The sequence below is a fragment of the Channa argus genome, unplaced genomic scaffold, assembly GCF_033026475.1.
Source record: "Channa argus isolate prfri unplaced genomic scaffold, Channa argus male v1.0 Contig074, whole genome shotgun sequence".
Classification (NCBI taxonomy): domain Eukaryota; kingdom Metazoa; phylum Chordata; class Actinopteri; order Anabantiformes; family Channidae; genus Channa; species Channa argus.
In genome coordinates, this window is record NW_027125293.1 from 89,593 (window position 1) to 103,060 (window position 13,468).

Consider the following 13,468-nt stretch of genomic DNA (forward strand, 5'->3'; position numbering starts at 1 on the left):
CATGTGCACAGTCAGTCTGGGTGGATTGCCTTGTAAAAGGGGTTGTCTCAGCTCTAACAATTAGAAAGGCAACACTTTTGGTTTTAGTACTACAAAGTTCGATAAAGATCCTTTCATCCCAAAACCCCTGAGGAGTAAACTTCCACGACCGTGGTATTCTTCTTGCTGGGAAGCTACGCTCTGAAGTAGCTCGTCAAAGTCGCCGATTTCTGTGGTGTAGCGGTTATCAAGTTCGCCTCACACGTGAAAGGTCCCTGGCCTGAAACCAGGCAGAAACACAATTGTTGTTATTTTAAGATGACATTCACACTCAAGCTGTGTCAGTGGGTTGACTAAGTTCTTACACATGCTTGCAATGGTCGTCGTTCAATTTCAGTTTTGAGTTACCTGTTGAGGAGTTCCTTTCCTGCAATTGCATGCCCTCTTCTTGGTGCACGCGATATGGCAAACAGCATGTGCAAATTGGTCAAAGAAATCGAAAAGGGTTATGCGAGACTACAGAAGAAAGTTAAGAACCAATTTCTAAACAGCCTCAGTTTGGACAAAGCCACCACATACTATTAATCGAAATAGAGACTTTCTCCAATAAAAAATAGCTGCACTTGCAGCAGCAGCCCTAGGATGTCAATTACAACAGGCGGAGATCCTGTCCACTATACTAACGAGGACTGGAACAGCACTGGCCCCGGCCATGCCCCTGGTGTAGTTACGCTGTTCTGATGCCATTACTTTTAATCGCTCAAGGTTGGACAAAAATGCATCACTTGTCAAATTACACCCCTACGTTCTCCAGCAATCTGCATTTGAAAAGAAACGTTACCTACGGGCCTGAATGTGAAAGCCTGCTTTTGCCTACGCTCTGAAGTAGCTCGTCAAAGTCGCCGGTATCTGTGGTGTAGCGGTTATCAAGTTCGCCTCGCACGTGAAAGGTCCCTGGCCTGAAATCAGGCAGAAACACAATTGTTGTTATTTTAAGATGACATTTACTCTCAAGCTGTGTCAGTGGGTTGACTAAGTTCTTACACATGCTTGCTCCGTAAAACAACCTGAAATCACAGAATGGCACACATAGAGACTACCTTCCAAACCGTCTTAAGTACAAAAACAAAAGGTTAGGGGACTCTTGGCATCGTACGCAAGACAGAGGTGGTGTAATGCCAAAACCCGGGATCAAACCAGGGGACCTTTAGATCTTCAGTCTAACGCTCTCCCAACTGAGCTATTTCGGCACAACAACCGATGACTTCTTTTGGCCATCATTTGAAAATGCAAGCCTCCTCAACCAAGCCGAAGACGTATTGCGGGAAATTTCAACTGTCCGGGACAAAGGCAAAAAAACTCTCCCCGTCAGGGAATCGAACCCCGGTCTTCCGCGTGACAGGCGGAGATACTGTCCACTATACTAACGAGGACTGGAAAAGCACTGCTCGTTTGCAGTCACGCCAGAGTAGTCGCTGGACAAAGGCTGTGTGCCTTTGACTGAGCGGACCATTACTGGCTAAAGTTGCAATGGTCGTCGTTCAATTTCAGTTTTGAGTACCTGTTGAGGAGTTCCTTTCCTGCAATTGCATGCCCTCTTCTTGGTGCACGCGATATGGCAAACAGCATGTGCAAATTGGTCAAAGAAATCGAAAAGGGCAAGCAGCAAGTGCAAATTGGTCAAAGAAATCGAAAAGGGTTATGCGAGACTACAGAAGAAAGTTAAGAACCAATTTGTAAACAGCCTCAGTTTGGACAAAGCCACCACATACTATTAATGGAAATAGAGACTTTCTCCCATGAAAAATAGCTGCACTTGCAGCAGCAGCCCTAGGATGTCAATTACAACAGGCGGAGATACTGTCCACTATACTAACGAGGACTGGAACAGCACTGCCCCCGGCCATGCCCCTGGTGTAGTTACGCCGTTCTGATGCCATTACTTTTACTCGCTCAAGGTTGGACAAAAATGAATCAATTGTCAAATTACGCTCCTACGTTCTCCGTCAATCTGCATTTGAAAAGGAACGTTACCTACGGGCCTGAATGTGAAAACCTGCTTTTGCCTGTTAGATCTTTTGCAGTCACTCCAGAGTAGTCGCCGAAAAAAGGCTGTGTCTTTGACAGAGCGGACGATTACTGGCTAAAGTTGCAATGGTCGTTATTCAATTTCAGTTTTGAGTATCTGTTGACTACAATTGCGCGCCCTCTTCTTGTTGGACGCGATATGGCAAACAGCATGTGCAAATTGGTCAAAGAAATCAAAAAGGGTTTTGCGAGACTACAGAAGATTGTTAAGAACCAATTTCTAAACAGCCTTTGTTTCTCCCATGAAAAACAGCTGCACTGAAGCAGCACCCCTAGGATGTCAATTACCACAGCTTCAATCCCCTCTCCACGCTACACTGGCTTAGCATTGGACCGATCAGCCTCCACATATGAGCATGGTCCCCATTAAGCTGAGAAAGTACCTATTGTGCACTAGGATTTTGGAAAGCCCCTTAGAGTCGACCTTGCACGATAATGTGTCGCTTTGTGGTTAGATGCTACCCTCTGAAAGTAATACCCTACGTGGCTAAATTCTGTAGTGTAGTGGATATCACCTTGGCCTACCATGCATAAAGGTCCCTCGTTCGAAATCAGGGAGAAACCCTTTTGCTATCCATTATCATGTGCACAGTCAGTCTGGGTGGATTGCCTTGTAAAAGGGTTTGTCTCAGCTCTAACAATTAGAAAGGCAACACTTTTGGTTTTAGTACTACAAAGTTCGATAAAGATCCTTTCATCCCAAAACCCCTGAGGAGTAAACTTCCACGACCGTGGTATTCTTCTTGCTGGGAAGCTACGCTCTGAAGTAGCTCGTCAAAGTCGCCGATTTCTGTGGTGTAGCGGTTATCAAGTTCGCCTCACACGTGAAAGGTCCCTGGCCTGAAACCAGGCAGAAACACAATTGTTGTTATTTTAAGATGACATTCACACTCAAGCTGTGTCAGTGGGTTGACTAAGTTCTTACACATGCTTGCAATGGTCGTCGTTCAAATTCAGTTTTGAGTTACCTGTTGAGGAGTTCCTTTCCTGCAATTGCATGCCCTCTTCTTGGTGCACGCGATATGGCAAACAGCATGTGCAAATTGGTCAAAGAAATCGAAAAGGGTTATGCGAGACTACAGAAGAAAGTTAAGAACCAATTTCTAAACAGCCTCAGTTTGGACAAAGCCACCACATACTATTAATCGAAATAGAGACTTTCTCCAATGAAAAATAGCTGCACTTGCAGCAGCAGCCCTAGGATGTCAATTACAACAGGCGGAGATCCTGTCCACTATACTAACGAGGACTGGAACAGCACTGGCCCCGGCCATGCCCCTGGTGTACTTACGCTGTTCTGATGCCATTACTTTTAATCGCTCAAGGTTGGACAAAAATGCATCACTTGTCAAATTACGCCCCTACGTTCTCCGGCAATCTGCATTTGAAAAGGAACGTTACCTACGGGCCTGAATGTGAAAGCCTGCTTTTGCCTACGCTCTGAAGTAGCTCGTCAAAGTCGCCGGTATCTGTGGTGTAGCGGTTATCAAGTTTGCCTCACACGTGAAAGGTCCCTGGCCTGAAATCAGGCAGAAACACAATTGTTGTTATTTTAAGATGACATTTACACTCAAGCTGTGTCAGTGGGTTGACTAAGTTCTTACACATGCTTGCTCCGTAAAACAACCTGAAATCACAGAATGGCACACATAGAGACTACCTTCCAAACCGTCTTAAGTACAAAAACAAAAGGTTAGGGAACTCTTGGCATCGTACGCAAGACAGAGGTGGTGTAATGCCGAAGCCCGGGATCGAACCAGGGACCTTTAGATCTTCAGTCTAACGCTCTCCCAACTGAGCTATTTTGGCACAACACCCGATGACTTCTTCTGGCCATCATTTGGAAATGCAAGCCTCCTCAACCAAGCCGAAGACGTATTGCGGGAAATTTCAACTGTCCGGGACAAAGGCAAAAAGACTCTCCCCGTCGGGGAATCGAACCCCGGTCTTCCGCGTGACAGGCGGAGATACTGTCCACTATACTAACGAGGACTGGAAAAGCACTGCTCGTTTGCAGTCACGCCAGAGTAGTCGCTGGACAAAGGCTGTGTGCCTTTGACTGAGCGGACCATTACTGGCTAAAGTTGCAATGGTCGTCGTTCAATTTCAGTTTTGAGTACCTGTTGAGGAGTTCCTTTCCTGCAATTGCATGCCCTCTTCTTGGTGCACGCGATATGGCAAACAGCATGTGCAAATTGGTCAAAGAAATCAAAAAGGGTTTTGCGAGACTACAGAAGATTGTTAAAAACCAATTTCTAAACAGCCTTTGTTTCTCCCATGAAAAACAGCTGCACTGAAGAAGCAGCCCTAGGATGTCAATTACCACAGCTTCAATCCCCTCTCCACGCTACACTGGCTTAGCATTGGACCGATCAGCCTCCACATATGAGCATGGTCCCCATTAAGCTGAGAAAGTACCTATTGTGCACTAGGATTTTGGAAAGCCCCTTAGAGTCGACCTTGCACGATAATGTGTCGCTTTGTGGTTAGATGCTACCCTCTGAAAGTAATACCCTACGTGGCTAAATTCTGTAGTGTAGTGGATATCACCTTGGCCTAACATGCATAAAGGTCCCTCGTTCGAAATCAGGCAGAAACCCTTTTGCTATCCATTATCATGTGCACAGTCAGTCTGGGTGGATTGCCTTGTAAAAGGGGTTGTCTCAGCTCTAACAATTAGAAAGGCAACACTTTTGGTTTTAGTACTACAAAGTTCGATAAAGATCCTTTCATCCCAAAACCCCTGAGGAGTAAACTTCCACGACCGTGGTATTCTTCTTGCTGGGAAGCTACGCTCTGAAGTAGCTCGTCAAAGTCGCCGATTTCTGTGGTGTAGCGGTTATCAAGTTCGCCTCACACGTGAAAGGTCCCTGGCCTGAAACCAGGCAGAAACACAATTGTTGTTATTTTAAGATGACATTCACACTCAAGCTGTGTCAGTGGGTTGACTAAGTACTTACACATGCTTGCAATGGTCGTCGTTCAATTTCAGTTTTGAGTTACCTGTTGAGGAGTTCCTTTCCTGCAATTGCATGCCCTCTTCTTGGTGCACGCGATATGGCAAACAGCATGTGCAAATTGGTCAAAGAAATCGAAAAGGGTTATGCGAGACTACAGAAGAAAGTTAAGAACCAATTTCTAAACAGCCTCAGTTTGGACAAAGCCACCACATACTATTAATCGAAATAGAGACTTTCTCCAATGAAAAATAGCTGCACTTGCAGCAGCAGCCCTAGGATGTCAATTACAACAGGCGGAGATCCTGTCCACTATACTAACGAGGACTGGAACAGCACTGGCCCCGGCCATGCCCCTGGTGTAGTTACGCTGTTCTGATGCCATTACTTTTAATCGCTCAAGGTTGGACAAAAATGCATCACTTGTCAAATTACGCCCCTACGTTCTCCAGCAATCTGCATTTGAAAAGGAACGTTACCTACGGGCCTGAATGTGAAAGCCTGCTTTTGCCTACGCTCTGAAGTAGCTCGTCAAAGTCGCCGGTATCTGTGGTGTAGCGGTTATCAAGTTCGCCTCACACGTGAAAGGTCCCTGGCCTGAAATCAGGCAGAAACACAATTGTTGTTATTTTAAGATGACATTTACTCTCAAGCTGTGTCAGTGGGTTGACTAAGTTCTTACACATGCTTGCTCCGTAAAACAACCTGAAATCACAGAATGGCACACATAGAGACTACCTTCCAAACCGTCTTAAGTACAAAAACAAAAGGTTACGGGACTCTTGGCATCGTACGCAAGACAGAGGTGGTGTAATGCCGAAACCCGGGATCAAACCAGGGGACCTTTAGATCTTCAGTCTAACGCTCTCCCAACTGAGCTATTTCGGCACAACAACCGATGACTTCTTTTGGCCATCATTTGCAAATGCAAGCCTCCTCAACCAAGCCGAAGACGTATTGCGGGAAATTTCAACTATCCGGGACAAAGGCAAAAAGACTCTCCCCGTCAGGGAATCGAACCCCGGTCTTACGCGTGACAGGCGGAGATACTGTCCACTATACTAACGAGGACTGGAAAAGCACTGCTCGTTTGCAGTCACGCCAGAGTAGTCGCTGGACAAAGGCTGTGTGCCTTTGACTGAGCGGACCATTACTGGCTAAAGTTGCAATGGTCGTCGTTCAATTTCAGTTGTGAGTACCTGTTGAGGAGTTCCTTTCCTGCAATTGCATGCCCTCTTCTTGGTGCACGCGATATGGCAAACAGGATGTGCAAATTGGTCAAAGAAATCGAAAAGGGCAAGTAGCAAGTGCAAATTGGTCAAAGAAATCGAAAAGGATTATGCGAGACTACAGAAGAAAGTTAAGAACCAATTTGTAAACAGCCTCAGTTTGGACAAAGCCACCACATACTATTAATTGAAATAGAGACTTTCTCCCATGAAAAATAGCTGCACTTGCAGTAGCAGCCCTAGGATGTCAATTACAACAGGCGGAGATACTGTCCACTATACTAACGAGGACTGGAACAGCACTGCCCCCGGCCATGCCCCTGGTGTAGTTACGCCGTTCTGATGCCATTACTTTTACTCGCTCAAGGTTGGACAAAAATGAATCAATTGTCAAATTACGCTCCTACGTTCTCCGTCAATCTGCATTTGAAAAGGAACGTTACCTACGGGCCTGAATGTGAAAACCTGCTTTTGCCTGTTAGATCTTTTGCAGTCACTCCAGAGTAGTCGCCGAAAAAAGGCTGTGTCTTTGACAGAGCGGACGATTACTGGCTAAAGTTGCAATGGTCGTTATTCAATTTCAGTTTTGAGTATCTGTTGACTACAATTGCGCGCCCTCTTCTTGTTGGACGCGATATGGCAAACAGCATGTGCAAATTGGTCAAAGAAATCAAAAAGGGTTTTGCGAGACTACAGAAGATTGTTAAGAACCAATTTCTAAACAGCCTTTGTTTCTCCCATGAAAAACAGCTGCACTGAAGCAGCACCCCTAGGATGTCAATTACCACAGCTTCAATCCCCTCTCCACGCTACACTGGCTTAGCATTGGACCGATCAGCCTCCACATATGAGCATGGTCCCCATTAAGCTGAGAAAGTACCTATTGTGCACTAGGATTTTGGAAAGCCCCTTAGAGTCGACCTTGCACGATAATGTGTCGCTTTGTGGTTAGATGCTACCCTCTGAAAGTAATACCCTACGTGGCTAAATTCTGTAGTGTAGTGGATATCACCTTGGCCTACCATGCATAAAGGTCCCTCGTTCGAAATCAGGGAGAAACCCTTTTGCTATCCATTATCATGTGCACAGTCAGTCTGGGTGGATTGCCTTGTAAAAGGGTTTGTCTCAGCTCTAACAATTAGAAAGGCAACACTTTTGGTTTTAGTACTACAAAGTTCGATAAAGATCCTTTCATCCCAAAACCCCTGAGGAGTAAACTTCCACGACCGTGGTATTCTTCTTGCTGGGAAGCTACGCTCTGAAGTAGCTCGTCAAAGTCGCCGATTTCTGTGGTGTAGCGGTTATCAAGTTCGCCTCACACGTGAAAGGTCCCTGGCCTGAAACCAGGCAGAAACACAATTGTTGTTATTTTAAGATGACATTCACACTCAAGCTGTGTCAGTGGGTTGACTAAGTTCTTACACATGCTTGCAATGGTCGTCGTTCAAATTCAGTTTTGAGTTACCTGTTGAGGAGTTCCTTTCCTGCAATTGCATGCCCTCTTCTTGGTGCACGCGATATGGCAAACAGCATGTGCAAATTGGTCAAAGAAATCGAAAAGGGTTATGCGAGACTACAGAAGAAAGTTAAGAACCAATTTCTAAACAGCCTCAGTTTGGACAAAGCCACCACATACTATTAATCGAAATAGAGACTTTCTCCAATGAAAAATAGCTGCACTTGCAGCAGCAGCCCTAGGATGTCAATTACAACAGGCGGAGATCCTGTCCACTATACTAACGAGGACTGGAACAGCACTGGCCCCGGCCATGCCCCTGGTGTACTTACGCTGTTCTGATGCCATTACTTTTAATCGCTCAAGGTTGGACAAAAATGCATCACTTGTCAAATTACGCCCCTACGTTCTCCGGCAATCTGCATTTGAAAAGGAACGTTACCTACGGGCCTGAATGTGAAAGCCTGCTTTTGCCTACGCTCTGAAGTAGCTCGTCAAAGTCGCCGGTATCTGTGGTGTAGCGGTTATCAAGTTTGCCTCACACGTGAAAGGTCCCTGGCCTGAAATCAGGCAGAAACACAATTGTTGTTATTTTAAGATGACATTTACACTCAAGCTGTGTCAGTGGGTTGACTAAGTTCTTACACATGCTTGCTCCGTAAAACAACCTGAAATCACAGAATGGCACACATAGAGACTACCTTCCAAACCGTCTTAAGTACAAAAACAAAAGGTTAGGGAACTCTTGGCATCGTACGCAAGACAGAGGTGGTGTAATGCCGAAGCCCGGGATCGAACCAGGGACCTTTAGATCTTCAGTCTAACGCTCTCCCAACTGAGCTATTTTGGCACAACACCCGATGACTTCTTCTGGCCATCATTTGGAAATGCAAGCCTCCTCAACCAAGCCGAAGACGTATTGCGGGAAATTTCAACTGTCCGGGACAAAGGCAAAAAGACTCTCCCCGTCGGGGAATCGAACCCCGGTCTTCCGCGTGACAGGCGGAGATACTGTCCACTATACTAACGAGGACTGGAAAAGCACTGCTCGTTTGCAGTCACGCCAGAGTAGTCGCTGGACAAAGGCTGTGTGCCTTTGACTGAGCGGACCATTACTGGCTAAAGTTGCAATGGTCGTCGTTCAATTTCAGTTTTGAGTACCTGTTGAGGAGTTCCTTTCCTGCAATTGCATGCCCTCTTCTTGGTGCACGCGATATGGCAAACAGCATGTGCAAATTGGTCAAAGAAATCAAAAAGGGTTTTGCGAGACTACAGAAGATTGTTAAAAACCAATTTCTAAACAGCCTTTGTTTCTCCCATGAAAAACAGCTGCACTGAAGAAGCAGCCCTAGGATGTCAATTACCACAGCTTCAATCCCCTCTCCACGCTACACTGGCTTAGCATTGGACCGATCAGCCTCCACATATGAGCATGGTCCCCATTAAGCTGAGAAAGTACCTATTGTGCACTAGGATTTTGGAAAGCCCCTTAGAGTCGACCTTGCACGATAATGTGTCGCTTTGTGGTTAGATGCTACCCTCTGAAAGTAATACCCTACGTGGCTAAATTCTGTAGTGTAGTGGATATCACCTTGGCCTAACATGCATAAAGGTCCCTCGTTCGAAATCAGGCAGAAACCCTTTTGCTATCCATTATCATGTGCACAGTCAGTCTGGGTGGATTGCCTTGTAAAAGGGGTTGTCTCAGCTCTAACAATTAGAAAGGCAACACTTTTGGTTTTAGTACTACAAAGTTCGATAAAGATCCTTTCATCCCAAAACCCCTGAGGAGTAAACTTCCACGACCGTGGTATTCTTCTTGCTGGGAAGCTACGCTCTGAAGTAGCTCGTCAAAGTCGCCGATTTCTGTGGTGTAGCGGTTATCAAGTTCGCCTCACACGTGAAAGGTCCCTGGCCTGAAACCAGGCAGAAACACAATTGTTGTTATTTTAAGATGACATTCACACTCAAGCTGTGTCAGTGGGTTGACTAAGTACTTACACATGCTTGCAATGGTCGTCGTTCAATTTCAGTTTTGAGTTACCTGTTGAGGAGTTCCTTTCCTGCAATTGCATGCCCTCTTCTTGGTGCACGCGATATGGCAAACAGCATGTGCAAATTGGTCAAAGAAATCGAAAAGGGTTATGCGAGACTACAGAAGAAAGTTAAGAACCAATTTCTAAACAGCCTCAGTTTGGACAAAGCCACCACATACTATTAATCGAAATAGAGACTTTCTCCAATGAAAAATAGCTGCACTTGCAGCAGCAGCCCTAGGATGTCAATTACAACAGGCGGAGATCCTGTCCACTATACTAACGAGGACTGGAACAGCACTGGCCCCGGCCATGCCCCTGGTGTAGTTACGCTGTTCTGATGCCATTACTTTTAATCGCTCAAGGTTGGACAAAAATGCATCACTTGTCAAATTACGCCCCTACGTTCTCCAGCAATCTGCATTTGAAAAGGAACGTTACCTACGGGCCTGAATGTGAAAGCCTGCTTTTGCCTACGCTCTGAAGTAGCTCGTCAAAGTCGCCGGTATCTGTGGTGTAGCGGTTATCAAGTTCGCCTCACACGTGAAAGGTCCCTGGCCTGAAATCAGGCAGAAACACAATTGTTGTTATTTTAAGATGACATTTACTCTCAAGCTGTGTCAGTGGGTTGACTAAGTTCTTACACATGCTTGCTCCGTAAAACAACCTGAAATCACAGAATGGCACACATAGAGACTACCTTCCAAACCGTCTTAAGTACAAAAACAAAAGGTTACGGGACTCTTGGCATCGTACGCAAGACAGAGGTGGTGTAATGCCGAAACCCGGGATCAAACCAGGGGACCTTTAGATCTTCAGTCTAACGCTCTCCCAACTGAGCTATTTCGGCACAACAACCGATGACTTCTTTTGGCCATCATTTGCAAATGCAAGCCTCCTCAACCAAGCCGAAGACGTATTGCGGGAAATTTCAACTATCCGGGACAAAGGCAAAAAGACTCTCCCCGTCAGGGAATCGAACCCCGGTCTTACGCGTGACAGGCGGAGATACTGTCCACTATACTAACGAGGACTGGAAAAGCACTGCTCGTTTGCAGTCACGCCAGAGTAGTCGCTGGACAAAGGCTGTGTGCCTTTGACTGAGCGGACCATTACTGGCTAAAGTTGCAATGGTCGTCGTTCAATTTCAGTTGTGAGTACCTGTTGAGGAGTTCCTTTCCTGCAATTGCATGCCCTCTTCTTGGTGCACGCGATATGGCAAACAGGATGTGCAAATTGGTCAAAGAAATCGAAAAGGGCAAGTAGCAAGTGCAAATTGGTCAAAGAAATCGAAAAGGATTATGCGAGACTACAGAAGAAAGTTAAGAACCAATTTCTAAACAGCCTCAGTTTGGACAAAGCCACCACATACTATTAATTGAAATAGAGACTTTCTCCCATGAAAAATAGCTGCACTTGCAGTAGCAGCCCTAGGATGTCAATTACAACAGGCGGAGATACTGTCCACTATACTAACGAGGACTGGAACAGCACTGCCCCCGGCCATGCCCCTGGTGTAGTTACGCCGTTCTGATGCCATTACTTTTACTCGCTCAAGGTTGGACAAAAATGAATCAATTGTCAAATTACGCTCCTACGTTCTCCGTCAATCTGCATTTGAAAAGGAACGTTACCTACGGGCCTGAATGTGAAAACCTGCTTTTGCCTGTTAGATCTTTTGCAGTCACTCCAGAGTAGTCGCCGAAAAAAGGCTGTGTCTTTGACAGAGCGGACGATTACTGGCTAAAGTTGCAATGGTCGTTATTCAATTTCAGTTTTGAGTATCTGTTGACTACAATTGCGCGCCCTCTTCTTGTTGGACGCGATATGGCAAACAGCATGTGCAAATTGGTCAAAGAAATCAAAAAGGGTTTTGCGAGACTACAGAAGATTGTTAAGAACCAATTTCTAAACAGCCTTTGTTTCTCCCATGAAAAACAGCTGCACTGAAGCAGCACCCCTAGGATGTCAATTACCACAGCTTCAATCCCCTCTCCACGCTACACTGGCTTAGCATTGGACCGATCAGCCTCCACATATGAGCATGGTCCCCATTAAGCTGAGAAAGTACCTATTGTGCACTAGGATTTTGGAAAGCCCCTTAGAGTCGACCTTGCACGATAATGTGTCGCTTTGTGGTTAGATGCTACCCTCTGAAAGTAATACCCTACGTGGCTAAATTCTGTAGTGTAGTGGATATCACCTTGGCCTAACATTCGAAATCAGGCAGAAACCCTTTTGCTATCCATTATCATGTGCACAGTCAGTCTGGGTGGATTGCCTTGTAAAAGGGGTTGTCTCAGCTCTAACAATTAGAAAGGCAACACTTTTGGTTTTAGTACTACAAAGTTCGATAAAGATCCTTTCATCCCAAAACCCCTGAGGAGTAAACTTCCACGACCGTGGTATTCTTCTTGCTGGGAAGCTACGCTCTGAAGTAGCTCGTCAAAGTCGCCGATTTCTGTGGTGTAGCGGTTATCAAGTTCGCCTCACACGTGAAAGGTCCCTGGCCTGAAACCAGGCAGAAACACAATTGTTGTTATTTTAAGATGACATTCACACTCAAGCTGTGTCAGTGGGTTGACTAAGTACTTACACATGCTTGCAATGGTCGTCGTTCAATTTCAGTTTTGAGTTACCTGTTGAGGAGTTCCTTTCCTGCAATTGCATGCCCTCTTCTTGGTGCACGCGATATGGCAAACAGCATGTGCAAATTGGTCAAAGAAATCGAAAAGGGTTATGCGAGACTACAGAAGAAAGTTAAGAACCAATTTCTAAACAGCCTCAGTTTGGACAAAGCCACCACATACTATTAATCGAAATAGAGACTTTCTCCAATGAAAAATAGCTGCACTTGCAGCAGCAGCCCTAGGATGTCAATTACAACAGGCGGAGATCCTGTCCACTATACTAACGAGGACTGGAACAGCACTGGCCCCGGCCATGCCCCTGGTGTAGTTACGCTGTTCTGATGCCATTACTTTTAATCGCTCAAGGTTGGACAAAAATGCATCACTTGTCAAATTACGCCCCTACGTTCTCCAGCAATCTGCATTTGAAAAGGAACGTTACCTACGGGCCTGAATGTGAAAGCCTGCTTTTGCCTACGCTCTGAAGTAGCTCGTCAAAGTCGCCGGTATCTGTGGTGTAGCGGTTATCAAGTTCGCCTCACACGTGAAAGGTCCCTGGCCTGAAATCAGGCAGAAACACAATTGTTGTTATTTTAAGATGACATTTACTCTCAAGCTGTGTCAGTGGGTTGACTAAGTTCTTACACATGCTTGCTCCGTAAAACAACCTGAAATCACAGAATGGCACACATAGAGACTACCTTCCAAACCGTCTTAAGTACAAAAACAAAAGGTTACGGGACTCTTGGCATCGTACGCAAGACAGAGGTGGTGTAATGCCGAAACCCGGGATCAAACCAGGGGACCTTTAGATCTTCAGTCTAACGCTCTCCCAACTGAGCTATTTCGGCACAACAACCGATGACTTCTTTTGGCCATCATTTGCAAATGCAAGCCTCCTCAACCAAGCCGAAGACGTATTGCGGGAAATTTCAACTATCCGGGACAAAGGCAAAAAGACTCTCCCCGTCAGGGAATCGAACCCCGGTCTTACGCGTGACAGGCGGAGATACTGTCCACTATACTAACGAGGACTGGAAAAGCACTGCTCGTTTGCAGTCACGCCAGAGTAGTCGCTGGACAAAGGCTGTGT

General features: G+C 45.8%; 5 non-coding genes across 5 annotated transcripts; all 5 read right to left on the minus strand.

The window, feature by feature from the left end:
- Window positions 1-1,340: 1,340 nt before the first annotated feature.
- trnad-guc (transfer RNA aspartic acid (anticodon GUC)) lies at window positions 1,341-1,412 on the minus strand. Its single transcript has one exon. It is a non-coding gene; the product is annotated as a tRNA-Asp (tRNA).
- Window positions 1,413-3,803: 2,391 nt separating this feature from the next.
- Window positions 3,804-3,876, minus strand: trnaf-gaa (transfer RNA phenylalanine (anticodon GAA)). The gene has a single exon. It is a non-coding gene; the product is annotated as a tRNA-Phe (tRNA).
- Window positions 3,877-3,987: 111 nt separating this feature from the next.
- trnad-guc (transfer RNA aspartic acid (anticodon GUC)) lies at window positions 3,988-4,059 on the minus strand. Its single transcript has one exon. It is a non-coding gene; the product is annotated as a tRNA-Asp (tRNA).
- A 4,427-nt stretch (window positions 4,060-8,486) lies between these two features.
- Window positions 8,487-8,559, minus strand: trnaf-gaa (transfer RNA phenylalanine (anticodon GAA)). Its single transcript has one exon. It is a non-coding gene; the product is annotated as a tRNA-Phe (tRNA).
- A 111-nt stretch (window positions 8,560-8,670) lies between these two features.
- Window positions 8,671-8,742, minus strand: trnad-guc (transfer RNA aspartic acid (anticodon GUC)). The gene has a single exon. It is a non-coding gene; the product is annotated as a tRNA-Asp (tRNA).
- Between the last annotated feature and the right edge of the window lie 4,726 nt (window positions 8,743-13,468).